Source organism: Mercenaria mercenaria, chromosome 8 (genome assembly GCF_021730395.1).
Source record: "Mercenaria mercenaria strain notata chromosome 8, MADL_Memer_1, whole genome shotgun sequence".
Lineage (NCBI taxonomy): Eukaryota > Metazoa > Mollusca > Bivalvia > Venerida > Veneridae > Mercenaria > Mercenaria mercenaria.
In genome coordinates this window covers 5058949-5081284 of record NC_069368.1, presented here as the reverse complement: position 1 = coordinate 5081284, position 22336 = coordinate 5058949, and the positions used below count along the sequence as shown (strand labels likewise).

General features: G+C 33.2%; 1 protein-coding gene across 3 annotated transcripts in view; it reads left to right on the top strand.

The window, feature by feature from the left end:
• LOC123523153 (neurotensin receptor type 1-like) overlaps positions 1-22336 on the top strand; it is a 328743-nt gene that overhangs the window by 80862 nt on the left and 225545 nt on the right. For 2 of the 3 annotated variants that reach the window (XM_045300818.2, XM_053549268.1), the window contains one exon: positions 3979-4032. The gene's annotated coding sequence lies outside the window, so the exon portion shown is untranslated. Of the gene's footprint in view, positions 1-3978; positions 4033-22336 lie in introns of those variants that run through there. The other variant, XM_045300821.2, reaches the window with a different exon arrangement.

Below are 22336 nucleotides of genomic sequence, written 5' to 3'. Positions count from 1 at the left end.
AACTAACTAAATTAGTTTCGAAATACGCAAATAAAGAAAAATGTAAATGCTGTATAGAGGTCAGTCTTCTGATAGTTTAGAGATTCATATAGAGCTTGAAATATACATCTTGTTCATAGATTAGAATTTTTAAATGCACTCTCTTTTTCCTGAAAATATAATGTCTCTTCATATTCAAGATGCAACGTCATTGCACACAAATACCTTACGGACAAGTAATATTCGATATGATCATAAGGAATTACCTGTTACACGATATCATCATTTCCTCGACACATTTTTATCCCATGTCGTTAGCTAATCGGCAAGAATCATGGAAAAAGCATGTTAAATTAGTACGTGTATAATTTTAACAGATATTTTTAAGCAAATATGACGGTTGTGGTACACGATTCTATCATTTACACGAAACACAAAAGGTAATACTGTATTGTCATTACAGACAATTAACGTGATAACATAGTTTATTAAACCATTAAACGCCCGTAGGAAATTTAGCTAAGGTATAACACGAACAAATTAAGTCTTTAATCCTTTGTCTCTGGGATCTCTTTCGTGCTCTTACTTCTGCAAAGTCATCGAGTACATACGTTTGCGGTTCTAAAGTGTGTGTGTGTGTGTTTTATATATGTTTACAATTTGTTCGTATAGTTTCTCTAACTTATATAAGGGATTCAACTGACGAGAAGTAAATTTAGTTAGCTACTTTAAATTTTCTAATGCTGTTTCTGCCACTGTCCGTTCAAAAACAGTGCCCTGCTGTGTTCCTTTTTTCGTCCTTGATTTGTCAGCATATCGAATTCCCCGAACATGGCAATCACTGACTGTAATTATGACGGTTATGTCATTCACGTGTTACTAAATTTCTTTGGAACAAATTGTAAAGGCTACAGTCAAAATTATTTATACGGTCTTAGGCAAGCAATATTACATTAATCATTGAACTTTCGAGAAATAGTGGTGTCTGCCAATAGATATGAGAAAATACCCTTAAATAAATCATTTAAATTAATAAGAAATATAAAAGCGCACATCCTTTGTCTAGTCACATTCGATTTGTAGTATTTCTTAAAATGACTTTGTTATTATTAATATTATGTACTTTTATAACGCCGGAAATGAAAATTTTCAGGCAGACTTATTGCCTCAGTTTCAGTTTTTCGGACTCTAGAATGTGAGAATTACTTTTCTGGAATTTTCATAATACTCCAGACGTACATCTAGATGGTAAGTAAGGACATAGAGAAAAGGGTTGGAGTCTTTCGAAACGGTCTTTGAAATTAACATACTGTATACTGGTTTCAGAATGTCTGTCCGTCCGTCCGTAGACGTAATCTTGTGCGCACCAGCTCTCCTCATCCCCTTGACGCAATTTAAAGAAACTTCACACAAGTGATCAGTAACAACAGTAGTTGTGCATGATGCATGTTAGGTTCTTTCAGAAATTTCTTTTGCAGAGTTACGGGACTTTGCTTTTTGTCACTGTACTATATACATAGACACAATCTTGTGAGCACCAACTCTCCTCATCCGCTTTACACAATTTAATGAGACTTCACATAAGTGATCAGTAGCAACAGTAATTGTGCATGGTACATGTTAGGTTCTTTCAGAATTTGTTTGCAGAGTAACGGTTTTTATACTATATACATAGACACAATATTGTACGCATAGACTCCTTATCCCGTTGACACAATTTAAGAAACTTCACACAAGTGATCAGTAACAACAGTACTTGTGCATGGTGCATGTTAGGTTCTTTCAGAATTTGTTTTCAGAGTTACAGGACATTGGGTTTTGTTACTTTACTATATACATACAGTTTGCATATGAAATATTGTGCGCGCCTAATCTCCTAAACCCATGCACACAGTTTAATGAAACTTCACACAAGTAATTAGTACCAACCCTACTTTTGCATGGTGCATGTTACATTCATTTAGATAAATATTCTGCAGAGTTATAGGACTTTGATTTTTGTTACTGTGCTATATACATAGAGTCTGCAAATCGAGGGCTGAGCGCGAAACTATTGTATCTTGTTCTTTATTTATATACAGTTACAATAGTTTCGCGCTCAGCCCACGATATGCAATCTTGTGCGCGCCTAATCTCCCGAACCATTGCACACAATTTAATGAAACTTTACACAAGTGAACAGTACCAACCTTCCCTGTGCATGGTGAATGTTAAGTCCTTTCAGAAAAACAGTCTGCATAGTTATGGGACTTTTTTGTTACTATATTATACAGATACGGTCTTTATATATACAGTCCACAGTATAATGCAATACTGTGTGCGTCAGATTGCAATGTACTGTGTCAGTGCGTGCGGGGGTACATTCATCACTTTCAGTGATAGCTCTAGTTTGACCATGCGTAATAAGCGTATTATTTCATAGACAAGATATGATTGTTATTGGTCTTTTCTATGAAACAGTATCACATTCAAATTCGAACTAATAATCACCTTAATTAACATTAATTACACGCACGTAATTCGTAATTGCAAAGTCACTGCTTCAAGTCAAAAATTATTAACACGACAACAGCCTTTTACTGAGTGTTAGTTGATTACCAGAGATGACACGCCTCTGTCATCAACTGTCGAAATCACGTTAATGATATATTTCTGCTTGTTATTATTTTTATGAAATCAGATCCTTTGTGATGGTATGGAGTTTAATTGAGCTTTAATTACACCACGAAAACAAACCTTGTTAAAGTTTCAACATTTCTTTGTGTAAACAGAATAATGAATCTTAAAAAAACATGTTATTGCGTAGCTTTGTGTCCTCGTAACAAACATAAACAATGTAACCTAGGTAATAAAACCAAAGGCAAAACCTGGTGTCTTGGTACAGCAAATTGAACGATAACTCAAGCTTGCGTACTTACTATATATTGTATTATTTATGAAAAAAATCTAATGATGATATTCAAATGTATCTTTTTGAAGTCAGTTTTATTAAAAGTCAATTTTATTAAAAAATAAATATCGGAAGAGTGCGATAATCTGATATTTTCAGTCTCATCAACGTGTTTGTAAATAGCTTTGTAAGTGGAACATGTTCCTTAAAGCGTGTCAACGTTCTTAGTAAATATGAATGTACTCTTTAAGTTAGACATATGCAGTGTGCAATCAATGCATGGTGTAATATAAATTTCTACCGCAAAATTTGTGTTATTTCAACAGTTGAAATTGAGTCAGCTGCCCTAACCGTCAGGTGGAGTGTATTTAACCAGCTTTGACTTGAACACGTATGTTTAAGTTCGTATTTCTAATGGTTTCATAACGAAGACCTATTGTTTTTTTTTTTTTTGTTTTTTTTTTTGTTGTTGTTGTTTTTGGGGGGGAGGGGGGTGTGGGGGCGGGTTTGGCAAGTGTTTTCGTCTATCTAAATGCCTGTTAAGTTTTGTTAAAAAGCTATTTCTATGTCATCTTTATTTGCAAAAGCAGTTTGTTAATGATGGCATAATGCATACAAGTAATTCGATTATCATTTCGTCAGGGTGTAATTTTTTTCATTATCATTAATCAATAATAATCTCTTTAAGAAACATTCTTTTGGGATGTAATTTAGGTTAAAATACTGTATACATTAAAATTGCATGGATGATATTTTATAGAATATTACTTATTGAATTAAATAGTGGAATTAACGATTAAATAAGTTATTAATTTGGTCTTAAGATGTCCTGTAACAATTCAAACAGCATTTCTTTATCGGTTTCTTGAAAAGAAAGAAGTTTCTTTATACGAATTACACTTTATGAAAGAGGTGAAACTAGTATTTTTAATTTCACAATATATAAATTGCATTACAATTCCCTCTTCCTGTACATTGATAATTGTTTAACGAATCTGTCATGAATTTAACAAAAAAGCAATATGAGAATTTATAAAAGCGGTTCCCTTTCAAAAGGGTTTAAATGATATTGCATATTTTTAACTTTAACATATTTTATATATTTACAGATTAATAGCAAAATCAACGACTAAGAAGGCTTGACAAAAACCTTTCTCTATGTAGTAAGTACACCTTTTTGTATATGTATTGTTACAGGCCCTTGCAACACCTCAACAAAACTCGCAAATTGTAAACTTTATTGCTTTCAAACGAAATATCACAAATAATTATCTACACAATATTCCAGTTAATTGTATGGATACCAGATGCAATTACTTGCATGCATAAGTTAAATAGTAAAATGTGAAATTCTGTATCGGAACAATCTTGACCCCAAACAATTCATATAAACTTGACTCATAAATGCGTACGTCTATAAAGTTAAGTTTTTTTTCTTACGTATTTTCCGTGTGCTAAGCTGCTTAATGATGAGAAATCCTTGCAAAAAGACTACATGTTAACCTCTTTGATGAACCTTAATATAACCAATGATCGTGTAGATCAAAATAATCTGTAAATTATAGTTATATAGGATATTTGTAAGCAGTGTAAGTAGTGGTTAATATTATGGATAATGATTTGAGCTGTAAAATACTTAAGTATTAGAACACCTGTAATAGCGTTTTCATCTCCATAACTTTAATGAGAAATAACTCAGATTGTAAAAGATCCTAATGGTAATCATGCCGATGTTTTCCCGCCCCGTCTTGACGGGTTTGTATTACGACAGAATGTTTGCTTGAAAGCAAAGAAAATAGAGAAGCTTTCGAGTACCATTGATGTTCTCTTTCATCTTGCTTCATGAGCGACCTGTTGACAAGGTTGGTACTAATCCTCCTAGATATAAGATGTTTGATATTTCGATGATGTATAGTATGCGTTTCGGCATTAATTTTAAAGTTAATAGGCATTGAAAGATAAGTTAAAATATGAAAATGCCAAAATATTTTCAAAAGCAATTGTAGTCCTTTTATGTTACAATAAGAACAAACGGGCCGCTGACTAGCTTGGACATCAAGCTGCTCTTGTAATATTTATAAGTTAAAAGTAGTTTCAAAGGAGTTTATGTTTTGTCGTGTGGGTCTGTCCGTCTGTCTGTATGTCTGTCCATTTTATTTCGTGTCCGTAGTATAACTTAATAACAGTTCAAGATATTGACTTTAAACTGGCAAATAAGTAGGTGGGAATGACATAATGTGACAATGTGCAGAGTGCATGAAACAGGTCAGAGGTCAAAGGCACAGATAGAGCTCAAACGTCAAATTTGTCCTTCATGTTTCGTGCTTGGAGTATAACTTAATAACTATAAAAGATATTGACTTTAAACTTGACATTACTGTGGGCTGCGATAAGACAATGAGTAGAGTGTCTAAACCAGGTCTGTAGGGCAAAGGTCAGGTTGCAGCAAGGTCAAATCTGTATGTCATATTTTGTGTCTAGAACACAACTAAATAAGCATTTAATGTATTGACATCAGATTTGGCAGATAGGTAGTCGGTGATGGGGCGATGTTCGCTCCCTCTTTCTCTCTTCCACTAATGACTCTCCCACCAAGCGGCCAAGAAAAATATCACCTATATTTCATTTAGTCTTAATATTCCATCACTGTCACCGCACATCGCCACCCATACAAAAATCTTTAACTTTTACTTTCACCTCCTCTGATCTAGAACTCTTAGCGCCTTTATTGCCCACTTTGCGAAGCTCTTGTTTGATAGTATCTATTGACAAGTAACAAATATGGACAAAAATTTTAACCGTTTATTTAAAAATAGTGCTGTTTTCGTTAAAATAACTGTGTAAAGGAAACTTCCTTGAATATTGAAAAGAAATGTTTTGTCTGTTTCGCATGATCGAAAAGCATGCATCCTACAGTGTAACTTTGCAATTATATGTATTGTATATCATGTTTATCTGGTCAGTATCAATGAGATACGTATCTTCTGCTATGGTGTTTCTTAGCAACTTACTATACAGTATTTTACTTCTCATCTGTTACATATATGTAAACTACTGTTCTAAGGAGGCCTGTACAATGGGACCTTAGCAACATTTCACTCGAAGTGTCTACCATAATTCATCTTTTAATAAAGATACCTGTCAAAAAGACATCTAAGCTTCGAAACGAAAACCTCCAACGTGTCAACACATACTATCTGAACCTAAATTTGTAGTTATTGAAATACACTTCTGTTCGATATTCTAAAGTTTGATTCTGATATCATTTAACAATGTGACGTGCAAATCGTACAATGCATTTTTCTCGTACAAGAAACAAGCATTAATTCCATGAAAAAGGAAATACATCCTAGAATAAAAACAACAAGTACTTGTATTAGAGTATACGAGGTGAACCTTGGATTACATTTTTTTTACAAATGAAACAGATATGCTACGCAACATGATAGATGCATTTACGCAATGCATTTTGAAACTGATTTAATATTGTTATCGCTGCAGTAAACAATACGTAATTGAATAAAACAACAGGTTGCACGAAAAGCACGCCAAATTCACAACATGCAAAACGATCGTTTGTTAGTTTTTAAGTTAACTTGAGTTTAGAAATCTGCTACTTTATACGAAATCTAGTAGGTACTTATTAGAGCTCATCTATGCAATATCTGTCTATTTCGCTTTTAAGTTTCTTGTGTCACTGCACGCTAATCTTTGTAAAATAGAGTTAACGATTAACTGTTAATGTTTGGCTAAATCAGGTACAAAGGAAAAACATTATTCCTTTAATAGATAATTGGATTTTAATTATATTATATTTCTTAAAGATATTACTTTTAGTGAATAATAGAGTACTTCAGTGCTTTAAATTAGATTATGCTAAAACGTGTGACTTTTAAAGAATATAGCATTCCAATAATTTAAATTAAATAGTACCTAATCATGTTACGTTTAATGAATAATTCAATTTCAGTTATCTAAATTAGATATTGCTATAACGTTTTACTTTTAATGAATTATTGAATTTTGATTATTGACATCAAATATTGCTCAAACATGACGCGCTTAATGAATAATTGAATTTCAGTTACGTATTTCTTAAACGCATTACTTTAAATGCATTTTTTAAACCATTTGTAGCGAAAACTTATCTCTAATGAGTTATTCGGTTACAGTTTAGATCAAATATTGCTAAACATTAATGACTGTGTGTGCGTGTTTTGGTTTTGCTTCTTTTTCAACACTTTTTCAGACATAAAAACAACGGTATCTACTAGTAACAGGGAGCACAATGCCCAACTTTATTGTGCAACTTCATTGGAATACGAAGTATAAGACACGTGTTACGATACCTTACTCAGTCACATTATACTGACACCGGGAAAAACCAATCCTTTTATTTTCCCCTTAATACTGAAGGCTAAGCGAGGAATTTACTAGTATTACTTTTCACGTATTTATTATGACGCGTACATGGAGCAAACCTATGACCACCGCACTCGAAGCGAGTATGAGTATGCAGTTATTTTTGGGTAAACGTAATTTTAGAATTGAAAGTGATTATATTGGTACATCTTGATGAGAACGCCTAGTTTCTAACGATCAAATAAGGTAACAAGGAAAAACTTTAATATAGGATTGCAGACACAGCGTTCCAAAAGAGTAGACATTTGGCATTAATATAGAGCCTGAAAGTCATTGTAACATACTTTCTTCGTCTCCATATGTAATTCGTGCAAATCGAAGCAATAGACAACATCGAATTTATATACATTTTAAAAATCTACTTAAGTATATAACATAATTAAAGGCGGTTCAAAGACAAAATCGTATAAATCTACAAAATGTATATCTTGAAATATTCTAACCGTTGTGTCAGTCTGAAATAAAGTATATTTGTTACTATATTTTCATTATTTGAGCCGCATCATGAGAAAACCAACATGGTGGCTTTGCGAACAGCATGGATCCAGACCAGCCTGCGCATCCGCGCAGTCTGGTCAGGATCCATGCTGTTCGCTTTTAAAGCCTATTGGAATTGGAGAGACTGTTAGCGAACAGCATGGATCCTGACCAGACTGCGCGGATGCGCAGGCTGGTCTGGATCCATGCTGGTCGCAAAGCCACTATGTTGGTTTTCTCATGATGCGGCTCATTTCATCCAGATATTGTTATAGTTTTACGTGTATGTAACTCATTTGTTCATGCATCTACGACGGTTTCTTACAAGATGACATCAGTATGGTACAGAATTACTTGGAAATCCCATTTATGACATCGTAGAAAATGAAATGATCTATACCGTCTGACCTGCATTAGGCAATGAGACAATGGAGATATTTCAGAAATAGTTGTCAGAAATAATATTGTCTGCCAATGAATATGATATCGTTCCCTTAAACATATCGTATAAATTAAGAAGAAAATATGAATAATTTTGTGATAATTTATATAGAAAAACTTTATCACTGCATGCATCAGACAAGACAAATTTACAAGTCTGACAGGCTAGTTATTATGTACAGTTAGTAAGTAACTATTTATTGTTAATGTAGTGGACACGTATTGGCAATTTCCATGCAGGTTCGTCTTCTCGCCTGTAATGTAGTTCATACGAGAAATGCTTTTCGCTGACAACTTGAAAATTTTGAAATCAATACGGAGAAAATGTAGTTACCAATTGTCATTACGAGTTCGCTCCTTTAAACTGTCTTGGTTTCAGATACATATTTTTTTTTTTAAGTTTTAGATTTACTACTACTGTACCTCATTATATACATGTACTTCTTCTCTTTTTGTCCGGCTTGTGTCATCAACACTTGTCTGCAACTGACTTAAGAACATCAAAAATTCAATTTGTCGTAACTTTGTTTATAACACTTTAATATTAAAGAATATTTGACGACCTGTCTGCAGCTACAGTACACACGTTCTTACAATGTTTTATTGCCAAAGGACTATTTTAGCATTTAAGAATTTTAAGTGCATGTTTCAGACTTTAAACGTTTATGAATACAGGCCCTGTACATCATTTTTGGGATATGAGATTTGAAGATATCACTGACACCAAATTACCAATATGTGGGCTACCTGGATGCTTACCCATTCATATTAAAATATTTTCGGTACGAAACACATGTTATTATATTCCTATGTTTTTCTCCCTGATTTGATCATCTTCGGACCCAGATATAAATTTCACGTATATCTTTATTAACGTCGCGAATACGAAAAAGAATCAGAAAATAAAAAAGACAACACCGTCTAGCCATTATAATGGTAGACACGTTGATCGATTGGAAATCTATGTCGGCATTTCAATTATTCCTACCTTATTAATGTATGATCATACTACCGGCTAGAATAAATATTGTTCTCAATTTCAGTTTTTCAGTTTTTTCTTTCAACACAAGTGCCCCGGGTCTGATTATATGTAGAGAAGGCTTCCATATAAAGCGTCTGAATATCTGAAATCTGACTGCAGAATGTGCTCTATTATAGTTCTATTTATTTCTTCTTATTTGGAAAACTGCTTTCAAAATCCCTGAAGGTTTTGTCAATAAGATTTGATACTGTGATAATTTCCAGAAATGCGATAGTGTTTATGAAATGACATTCGAATGCATCTAAAGTGACATTTTAATTGACTTTGACAGTTTGATTAACAATTATCATAGAAGCTGTTTTTGACGTGAATGACTTCCTTTTTAAATGCAATTTAAGACGCAGAGAAAATCAGTGTCATTTTACAAACGTTTTAAGTCGGGTCTTATTGAATATTGCAAAAACATTACTACAAGTTACTACTAAAGTACTCTAGTTAAGGTAGCAGACTTGTAATGACAATCAATAGTGTCAGTGTTAGTTCGTATTTTTAATGGCGTTTCGACATTGTAGCTCAAACGAGCACTTGACTTTCCGTTCTTCATGGAAAAAGCCAACCCAATTAGCTCAGTAGGGAGAGCGCAGATGTACGGATCGTGGGGTCGTGAGTTCGATCCCAGGGCAAGGCATATGAATATAAAAGACAATGTGTCTGAAATTAGTCTTCCTCCATATCTGATTCATCTGGGGAAGTTGGCAGGTAATAGCAGAGAACAGGCTTGTGCTGATACAGAATCTATAAACACTGTTTAGGTTTACTGCCCGCCATCATATATCTGAAATACTGTTGAAAAACGGCGTTGGTCCCAAAAACGAACACACTTACTGGAAAATGCGAAATACTCAATCGAACAGAAATGTTTTGTCGTTTTTTATGGACCCATCGCTTTAAGAAACACGCAAGGCATACAATTTAAAGGAATGTGTTTAAAGGTTTCTTTTGTTACCGTTAACGATTTTGTATCTTAATTATCATATAAATCAACAAATAATACAACAAATGCCATTGACAAGATTTCCAAGCAATGAATTCCCTGCGAAAGGCTGCATACATTGTATACATGGATCTGAGCATTTGAAACTACGCAAGGAAAATATGCGATTTTTTACAATATCTCAAAACTTGTTGTTATTGCTTAGTATATTTAATGAAGTAAGATTGTGACAATCTGGTTTTAATGGCAATCAAGGTGATTTACCTTTACTATGTGTTACATACCTTGCAAACAAGAAAGGGTCTATTTTATTCATAGAATATCTCATTCGTAAAAGGACTAATTATCGTGGATTTCATGTTTGAGTTAGAACCAACGTCCAAGAAAAAAGTGCTCAGAATTTAAAATCTACAAAATTTGTATCCCACAAAATCAAGGAATTCCGTGCCCAGTTAATTAAATGAGTACATGTAGAGATATTGTGTGTTTAAGAGTAACAACTCTGGTTTTGGTAGAAGTTCATCAGGTGTGTTGCCAGTGTCAGTAATCGACCTTTTGGATGTTCCTTGCAGCAAAAAATATAATAATATTTTATCAAGTATAATGATGCTTATAAATCAGAAATGTAATGTAAATAGTTGTTTATCAGTTTCAACTACTAAAATGCAGTAGTAGCAATTCATATGGACGGTGTAGCAAGAAATGGCATCTATAATCTTAATTTATTGGGTCTAAATATCATTTTACGGCGATGCATACGTGCTTTATGGGATCAGTACATCATCGTATTGGGATAAATCATACTTCACGTGCAGCTTCAGATTAAACAGGTTTACTCATAAAACTAGAAAGAGAGGCCAAAGTATCAAATGACGCCAGTGACAATCACCATTTACAGTATAGATAGATCATTCGATTCTATGTCTTGCAGACTGCTTTCATAACAGTAGACATAGTGGCTGCATTGGGAATAGTTTTTACTGATACGATTGTAATATCTCTAAGCTTTTCTTCTCGTTTTGCTTGTTACAGGGCCTACAAATAGTCATAAATATATTACAATGATTTTATAAAAGTAAAACTATACCGACCTTGTAAACTGTACAGTTTTAATGTTTTACCCCGACGACTAACAATCTAATATATGACTTGGGGAATGTTATATCTACGTTTATGTAGATAAATATGTAATGTTTTTTTTTTCTTTTCTGTTTTTTTCCTTGATGTCAAAATCCATGAAAATAAGCAAAAGCTTCGTAAGAATTGCATATGATGTACGAAATATCAAGTATTAACAGCTGAATGCAAACTTAAATGAAATTTAAATGTATTATAAATATCGTACTCCCTTTTTAAATGAAAAATGTTTATGCGAAAAATAATCTTTGCCTGTCAAACTAGCCTTTGTTTGAGCCCCGAAACAGTTTGGGTATGCCAGTTTCAGTACATAGAATTTATCAGCGATCAAACCAGACGATTAAAGTTTGCTTCTATCATAATTCTGTCTAATGCTTATATAGTGTTCATTTATATTCTATTCAGTATTGTGTCAATACGACCCCATTTTTTAGAAGACTGTTTCAGTTAGTAAATGGTTCAAATGAATTAAAGCTTTCTCGGTCGACAGACTTTGTGCTACAGACACACCACGGTTAAATAGAGGATATAGGATATTCAGATTAACGGCAGCGTCATTAATTAGTTTAAAAGTAAATATTGTTTTGCATAACATAGAGGATGGATAAAATTACTATTAACAAAAGCGTAATTAATGAGCTAAAAATGCAAATATCCTTTCAGATTATTGCTTTTATGGACATAATATCACTGACGTGAGGTCCATTTTTTTCTCATGTTTCTAGCCGAGGGATATTGAAATCACCATGTCTGACACGAAGGGCATGCATTACTTCCACAAGGACAGCGGGTCGTGTGAAGTAGATAGTCTTAATTGTGTAATTCATCGAATATTCCTAGGACGGTTCATACGAATAGTATGAAAAAAATATTGTAACAAATTCCAAGCTTAAGAGACCTTCACTGTGTTCCTTTGTTTGTTCGTTTTGTCCTGATGTGTTGGCTTTGTGTGTGTGTGTGTGTGTTCCTTTGTTTGTTCGTTTTGTCCTAATATGTTGGCTGTGTGTGTGTGTGTGTGTGTGTGTGTGTGTGTGTGTGTGTGGTGCACGCGTCTGCGTGCCGTGGGTTTCGTTTTGAGGAGGCTGCGTTTTTGGTGCGTGGCATTCCCTGTTTGATATTTGTCTTTGTTTTTTTTTCAATAAAACGTATGAATCATAAACATGTACGGGCCTCTGTGACTAAATGTTTCATGTCTCTAACTACGAATCATTGTTCCCCCACTGCTGCGGTTTCCAAAGCTGCTTGAGAATGCCTTTTGCGTTTTTTCATGTTTTCAACATTTTGTATACGTCTATGTTAATGCTTAGTTGAGTTTAATTTGGAAACTGACGTATAACGCTCCGTAAAAGCGTCAGGTGTAACTCAAGATACTGGAGAAACATAGAAAAATGCGATTGTTTGATAGAAAGTTTCTTGATGAAGAACAACTTAATCTAAGAAATAATGAATAGACTCCTATATTTTATCAGTGAATAAAATGCAGACGGATGTTCGAATTATTAAGATATGAATAAAACTTGCGTAACAGTGTGATTTATTCATTCCCAACCTAACGACTGTCTTTATTTTTTTACTGCTAAAACAGAAGAAAATATTTACCGTGTATTAGCTCAGATATAAACACGAAAAAAAATAAATGGGAAATGTAACGGTTCTTATAAGAATGCCTCTTAACTGGTAGAGACCGTTACATTGCAAAAATTCCTTCCCTTGATATTTTGATCTCCTTCTGCCTAGTTTGTGTTAGTCCTGCAAAATGGTGTCGATATCGTCACACTATCCCTTTCGACCATGATAACCGTCTACACTGTTTAAACCAAAATGGTTACTTAAACTTAAACATTTTGCAGTACTTAGCTTTATAATCAATTGAGAAAATCAAACACTTCATCAAATCACCTATTCATTTCTAGTATCACAGAAAAAGACCGTTCTAAGATACAAAAAGAAAACGCTTAAGTTGAGAAACAAAATGAACTGAAATACCTCTTCTTGCACGTCACATCGCAAAATACTCAGTATTTTCTTAAGTAACAGGCTTTCCTGGCAAAGAAAACATTATTTTATTTCAGCCTTCTTTATTCTTTTAAATTAAATTTTCCTGTTCATATACAAAATGCTTTGCACTTTTTTATGTTAGCTTGTTTTTGCAGCCATATGGACACAGATAAAATCATATTGTTTCTTTCTTCTTCCATGTTCCATTTTAAGCACAGGCGGGCTAATAGACGTACCAAAAAGAACGCCACGAACTTGGCTCTTGACAACAGCGTTTGTGGGACGTGTGTAGCTGTTCTACCAGCACTCTAAAACTCATCGTTCTTAGATTTTCTGCTCTTTCGTTCATTCAATATATATGATAAAAAGAGTTTCATTTAAGTCTGTGCCAGGGACTGTGAGAGCATATTTCATTACTTCACATGGACGGACATAGCCAAACTAAGCCCATACATTGTTTTGCTTCCAAATGATGATTTTATAGATGTATTTAAATTGATATGTTTTGTGCCAATAATGCCACAAAAAAGGGAACAAAAGTCCGCTTTTATAGTTTTAAAGTGGTATATTAATTTTTTTTAACAATTTTGGCATATGGATAGTTTCTGAAAAGGAATACATGTATCTGTGACTGCCATAACATTGAAATTATGCATGAAGTATTTATGTTTAATCCGCTGAGCTATAACAACTACTTTGAAGACAAAGTTATTTAATTAGATTGAAATAATATATAACAATGGGTATTAATTAAAGTCTTACAATAAAGACACAATGATTTCTCAGCATATAAGGTTGCAGTAATAATGAACTATGTGACATTTTGAGAGACTGCTTACTAAAAGGCACTAAGTACAATTGCAACTGACCAGTCTGTCTATATTGCGTGTACATCTTACATAACTTACTTTTTTGAGTTTATCACTTATTACTAAGTGTTCCTTATATTATTTGAAGAGCATTTGCTTTGTGCAGTCATCACATGAATGCATTACTGCATGTATATGGTCTATTATTGACAATTTATTATTAGTTTTATTAGTTAAGGTGTTGGCCAATTAACCCGAAGGTCGAGGATTTGAGTCTTCACTAGGATCACGGCCACGTCTTGTCATTTAACACGGTTATGATTTTTTCCAGGAAGCAAACACGAGAGTTGTTTAAATTAGCTTGAAGATTTCATCACAATCGAGCTAACATAAATAAACTTAACATTTGTGAGGCATATTCGATCGCAATTTATTAATAGTGTATGCACGTTACGAATATTTGTCGTTTATTTTCTCTTTTCATCTATCAAGAACAATATCGTTTTTCTAGATGAAAGGAGCCGAAGATATATTTTATATATCTTTGTTCCATGTTATGTTATTTTATCTCGCACTCAACTGTTCTGGCACTTTTAAGACATTCTTTCTTTTTTCTTAAGTGCTACTCAATGTTTCAATTCAAGATATGCTATCAGTTACTAAAAGTGAAAAAAAGTAAAATGTGCAGTTTTTGTAACTGTTGTAATATTTCACTCTGATTGCTTCGATATGATTTGTGTGGAACTTTTTTTAGCTTTAAAAGTCGTGCTGTTGAATCAAATTTATCAACACACATTGCACATATCTTACTGTTTCAATCCACTACACATTAGCACAAAGGAAAATCTGCCACAACAAACATTTTAGTAGATGTTTGATTGATCGATATTTCATTCTCTGAATTTAGATGTTTAATATTGACAATGCGCTGACTGTTTTACAGATACATGTAGCTAAATGTTGGTGATAAAATATAACAATAAAAGATAAAAGGTAAGGCTGAAATTCGAATTCTTTGAAACAGCCATGCAGTATGTGCAGCACAGGTACGTTACATGATGCCAGAGGAAGAATTTATAGCGTAGATTTAATTGATGCTCTTTTTTGCATTTTTAAATCTATGAAAAAACAAACTTTTTGGACTGCGTGATTGTCATGTGAAACCCGTATTGCTTTTTAGAACAAGGAATCCGAATTTATATATTGCAATTTTAAATTTTCTTTGTTTTTAAGCTACCTACCTATATCCTTTTGATTTCAAAAGTTTATTTCGCACTAGATATATATCTTAAAGCTATTTGGAAAATATATTATATTTTAGATGAAAGATAACTTTAATAACTTTTACTCGCCCTAGACATATTAAAAAATGTTTGGATAATTTTCTTTTGAAAATAGAGATAACTATAGTTTAGATGAAAAGTAAATTAAGTGTCATCCTTGGCCATTCTGTTAAGGTCTCTGACTTTGAATCACTTGCCCCTTACTGATGTGGATTCGAGCCTCACTTGGTGCGTTGAATTATTCATGTGCGAAAGCCAACCAATTGGCTTAAGGAAGGTCGATGGTTCTACCAAGGTGCCCGCTCTTGATGAAATAATGCACGGTGGGGCACCTGTGGTCTGCCACAAAAATAGAAGCTGGAAAGTCGCCATATGACCTGTAATTTTGTAAAAGAAAAGTAATTTTGTAACAACAAATGCAGTCAAAATTATTCCAAACTAATATGAGGAAATGTCTTTTTTTCTGCCAAGAAACTGTCGCAGCAAACCTAGTAAGTCTCTTGAGTTTAACTTGCATGAAATATAACAATTAAAATATTTGAATAATAATTTTGTGAAAATAGAGATGTATATTTAAAACGAGTATCAATTGTACAACCAGACAGCCATGGTGGCCCCATACCGCTCGCCTGACTCGAATGCTTACATGATTTTATGGTAGAGGACTTCTGCACACTGCTTCATGCCAAATACCTTAGCTCTAGGCCAAAGTTTTAGACAACATGACTAAAAGAAACATTCTATATGCATCTATGTAAAACAAGTGACACCATTGATTGGACCAACTATGACCACAGGGGCATGATTTGAAAAGCTATTGCACAATGTTACAGTTCCAGGAGGACCCAAACGTTTAGACTACAAGATTTTAAAGATTTTTTATATAAGTCAAACAGGGCCAATATTTACCCCGGGGTTATAATTTGAACGACCTTGGCACAGAATTACTATAGAATGCTACTTTCCATAATATGCACCCTTAATGTCATGAGGATTTAGAAAAAAGTTTTTCCTATATAAACGGAAAATAAGTGAACGCCTCTAATTTTGACCCCTAGACAATGCTATATATCAATATATCTTAGATTTTGGCCTTGCGGTTTTGGAAAAGAAGATTGTTAATGCTTTTCCTTTTGGCCCTCACGGCAAGATCTATCTGACCGGTAGGTTTTTGTAGTATTTATTCTTCAGTTTTTGCCTAACTCGGTATAAATATTAGGAACTATTTATAGCTGCAGTCATTTTTAGAAGCACATTTCTAAATTAAAAGATTGATTAAGAAAACATACTTAACTTTAGGTAATGAAACTAAATCAGAAATCTGTATTGTTGTTCGCCTTTCAAAATGTCATTTCCGTAAATGGCCGTAAACTGACCAAACAGGCGTAGCTCAACATCTTATGCATACAAAAAGATTCACATGTACAGTAGCTAGCTAGATTAGGTAAGTAGGTTCGCGAAGAAAATATTACAAAATTCGCTTGATTTTCAATGTTTTTTCTGACATTCACATACGAACCTAATATAGCCAGCTACTGTACAAATAATTCTTACTTATATCAAGTATATAAAAAAGTTAATATATATATATTTTTGTTACAGTCGTTTATATTTGTTAAAGTTTTATGTACTTTCGAAACTGTATCATATCTTGCTATAATAATTCACCGCTTTTATTTTGGAAAATATTTATCCAAGAACATTATGGAACGCTACATGCAATTTCCAAAACGTTCACTTAGATTAGTTCAGGTAGTCTAGAATAATTGGTTGTGAACTTGTTATGTAAACAAATCACATGCAGAACGATCATATGGGTTCCAGATAGATATTCTGAAAGTCTTTTCGTAAACGAATGCACAGAAATAGCGGTTGCTGTATCGTAAGGAATTTTCTTTAATTTTATGCGAGTCTGATCGTCGAATAAATAATGGAATAAATTAAATCTTACATTTGATTTTAACTTTTTATGATAATTTGCACAATTGAATGAGGACCAATGATTCTATCTCGTTTACATTTATTAGATTTTACGTCATTAAAACATACTTCATGTCGCTAGTTTTGACGTACAGCGTTGAAAACTAAAAATAAAGCGAACTTAACATTTTCTTTAGCAGACACTTAAGATTATCCATTACATATAATGAAAACTGAGCAGAGAACAAAATTCGTACTTTAATAATTATGAAATTCGTTTTATATTATTTTATAAATATATATATAAAGAAATAAAGCTAATTCAACGAAAGATAGTATGCCTTTTTTGCAGGTTAAGAGCAAAGTAATTTCCCGCGTAATGTCTTCGTGCTAAAATTGCACAACAATTAGACGAGAGAAAATTTAAATTAACTGCAGCGTTATTAATGAACTTAAAATGCAAATATCAATTTGGCGGACATTATATCTTTTAAGCATGGTCTATTATGTTCTCATGTTTCCGGCAGAGGAATAATCAAATCACCATATCTGACACGTAGGAAATATATTACTTCCAGGTTCTTGTGAGTTTGATTGAATAACAATTTCTTGATAGACTTCTGAAACAACTTTTTATTTAATATTTCATCGAATATTCCTACTTATGTCATATGAAATCAATAGGTGGCATAGGTTTGTGACTTTAAAAAAGAAAGAAAGGAAAAACCAAAAACAAACATAAAATTGTTCATTTGTATTGAGTTACTTATGTTCACTAATGTGTCTTTCATCCCTACATCTCTGTGCTTGATTCAACTGAATACTAGATTCAAATGGCTTCAGTTATAGACTTTCCTGGCAAATAAATTGTTACGGTGTAACCCTGGACTCGGCTTTGGTTCTTTCTTTTTTATTTAACGGATATTTATTACATACACAACATGCTTGTCATTTAAATTGTTTTATGTTTGTGTGTTTATGCAGCCAATTAGATACAGTTAGGATCATATGGTTTCTTTTTTCCTCCATGTTCCATTTCAAGCACAATTGGGTACCTGGTAGATTATTACTAAAAATTCGAAAGCCACTTGAAAAAGTGCAACGCCACAATTGAGACGCTCCTTACAACATAATTTATGGGACGTGTGTCTGATCAGAAGATAGCTACTCTCACTACTCGACCACAGAGGTCGCTAAACCTGTGTAAGATTCATCAAACAACTAAGGTTGGACCCGCCCGTTTAGTTTAATAAGGGGGCACATATCTGAGAATCATGGGGTCTCGAATTCAATCCCGACGCGTATTTTTCTTCGTTTCTTATTTCCAACTTCAGCCTTATTATGCAATATCATTTCTTCTAACTTCTGCCCTTTTAAATGCTTTTATGTGTTCCTCAATATTCAGTTAGCTTAATGTCATCCTAAGCTTAAAGATATCTCTTGTATTTGTTTTACATGCTGTCGTAAAGTGATTGTTCTTTACGTAAAATAACTGATTTATTATCTTTATCAATTCCATACAGTATGATAGATTGCCATATTGCATTTACATTCTTTATTGTTGTTATGATTGTATTTACACAGTACGTCAGATAAATCATTTATTATCCTAGTACCCAACATACAATGTGATTGATTTCCATAATGCTTTTGCCGCTGCCTTTTCATCATAAATAAAATCAACAACTCCTCCTAGTACCAGCGTAAGCGGACGTCTATATTTAATAAAATGTGAATCATCTCCATTACCCTAAAGACTAGAAATATGTATGGGGGACTTCTAGGGCCATCACACTGTTCTAAAAGCATTGTCATTGAGATCTATCTCCGTCAAACTGAGCCTCTATATACTTTTGCTTAATTGTATTATATGCTTCCATTATGTGTGTTATTGATAGATCAATTAATATGTTTTGTGATATCCGTCCGTTTTTATAGTTTAAAAGTGTCTTAAAATTTCGTCGAATTTAATAGTGAACTTATATTGTAAAGACCTGGATATAAAATATCTGACACTTTGACTGTCTGCATACTAAAATGCACTAAGCTTATTTGCAACTTAAAGGTCTGTCAGTATTGTAGTTGGTGACAGATTCCTCTTCTGCATTTACTTATTACATAACTTACCTTTTTCAAGTTTGTTACTGATTTCTATATGTCCCTTACATTGTTTGACGGGTATTTGCTTTGGGCAGTCATCACATGAGTGCATTAACAGTATATGGGCTATTATTGATTATTTGTCATTAGTTTTTTATCATCAAGGTTTCAATCATTTTATAATGCAAATTTGATCATAATTCACTATATGCACTTTAAGGACATTTTGTCGTTTATTTTCTTGTTGAATCTGTCAAGAACAATATCGTATTTTGTAGATTAAAGGAGACAAAGATATTTTTATATTTCTTTATTCCATGTTATGTCATTTTATCTCGTATACAAATTCTTTTTGCAACTGTTCTGGCGCTTTTAAGACATTTTTCATTTTTTAAGTGTCTTAAGTGCTACTCAATGTTTCGATTCAAGATACGCTATCTGTTGCTATATTTGAAATATACAGGTTTTGTAATTAATGTAATATTTCATTTTGATTGCTTTGATATGAGTTGTGTCGAACTACTTCTTTTTAGCTCAAAAATGACACTGTTGAATCAGTTTAATCAAGTGCACATGGCACATGTCTTAATGTGTCAATCCCCTACGCAGTGGTATCCCCATAGAAGAAAGAGACATCTGACACAACAAACATTTTAGCAGATTTTTGATTGATCTATTCTTTCATGTTTTGAATTAAGATAACAGTTTTTTTACAATGGGCGGACTGTTTTACCAATAAAGTTTTGTTTGTGATAAAATAAAAAATAAGCCTAAAATTTGAATTTCATGTTCATCTTCACGCAGTGTTTGCGACGCAGGTACATTATAAAAAGGCAATTTTACTGGAGTTTTTGTTAATGCTTCCTTCTGCATTTCTAAATCTATCGAAAGACAAACCTTTCAGGATGTGTGATACAAGTAATACTCTCTGCAGGAAATCTAACATTATACTTTGAAATTTTAAATCTTCTATTATCTATCTGCCTATATTCTTTTTGATTTCAAATTTAAACTTGCACCATCTATAAGTTAAAGCTATTTGGAAAATTGTTTTGAGGAAATAGGTTATATTTTAGATGAGAGGAAACTTTGATAAGTTTTAACTCGCAATAGACATATAATAAAATATATTTGTATAATTAGTTTTGGAAAATAGGGAGGACTATATTTTAGATCAAATGCAGTTTTATAACAATAAATGCAATAAACAATATGCCAAAACATGAAGAAAATTCATTTTGCTTTTGTTCTTCCTTCCAAGAAACCACCGCAACCAACCTAACGAGACCCTTAAGTTTAATTGCAAACGACATATAATTAAAATATTTGAATCTTTATCTGCGTCAATAGAAAAGTATATTTTAAATGAGTAATAATTATATAACAGGAGGATTTTAGAAAAGTAGATTCTTAAAGGTTTACCTAACACTATGACAGGGCTTATTTTGAACCCAGGGGCATGATTTGAATAAGCTTGGTAGATGGTTACTAAAAACAAGAGCTGTCCGTAAGACAGCGCGCTCCACTACTCGGCGATTTGACAGTAAAATGAATTAATGTCTCATTAAGAGATCTCTACTTTAAAAGGAAGATACGCCAAGATATAAAAAGATCCTACTACTCAGAGGGGTTAAAGGTCAAACTTGGATGTGGTACTGATGATGATGGTAAAGATATATTTTGATTTCAAGTCATTATCTTATATAGCACCAAAGGTATGTTTGTCAAAACATTTAAGTATGAAAGGGGAATAATTTGGTAAAAAATACAAATCAGAGTTATGGGGATTGTTACAAAACGTGAAGATGATGATGATAAAGATACATTTTAAGTTTTAAGTCATTATCTTATATTGTACTAAAGTTATATCCATAAAGCAAAGATTGCCAAAAAACTTTAAGTATGAAAGGGGCATAATTCTGTCAAAAATTCAATTAGAGATATGGGGATTTTAACCACACATGCAGATGATGATTATAAAAAAATATTTTTAATTTCAAATTATTATCTTTTAAAGTACCAAAGATAAATTATATCTATAAACAAAACTTTCGAAAAATTAACGTGAAAATAATTCCAAGTATAACACTTTCGTGACCTAAAGCTTAGGTATAATGGGCCCAGCCCTTGCACATACTTTGTTTGTATGCTGGACAACGTTTATGTGAAGTTACTGTAAGATATAAGCAATAGTAACAAAGATATGACAGAAAAACAAAGGATGCCAAAAATCTTTAACCTTGAAAATAACCTAAGTACAACACCTTGGTGACCTTGACCTTAGCTATAATGGGCCCAGCCTCTACACATACCTTGTGTGCTGGACAATGTTTATGTGAAGTTACAGTAAGATATAAGCAATAGTAACAAAGATATGACAGAAAAACAAAGGATGCCAAAAAACTTTAACCTTGAAAATAACCTAAGTACAACACCTTGGTGATCTTGACCTTAGCTATAATGGGCCCAGCCCCTACACATACTTTGTATGCTGGACAATGTTTATGTGAAGTTACAGTAAGATATAAGCAATAGTAACAAAGATATGACAGAAAAACAAAGGTTGCCGAAAAACTTTCACCTTAAAAAGTATAACACCTTGGTGACTTTGACCTTGGGTATAATGGTCCCAGCCCCTGCACATACTTTGTTTGTATGCTGGACAATGTTTATGTGAAGTAGCAATAAGATATAAGCAATAATAACAAAGAAAAACATAGGTTGCCGAAAACTTTTAACCAAGAAAGCTCAGGCCGACGCCGACGCCGGGGCGAGTAGAATAGCCCCCTATTCTCCGAATAGTGGAGCTAAAAATGCTATATAACAAATATACGTGCTGTTGACCTTGCGGTTTTCTTTGTGCCGTCATAGCAACACGGAACCTGCATTGGAGGAAATTATATG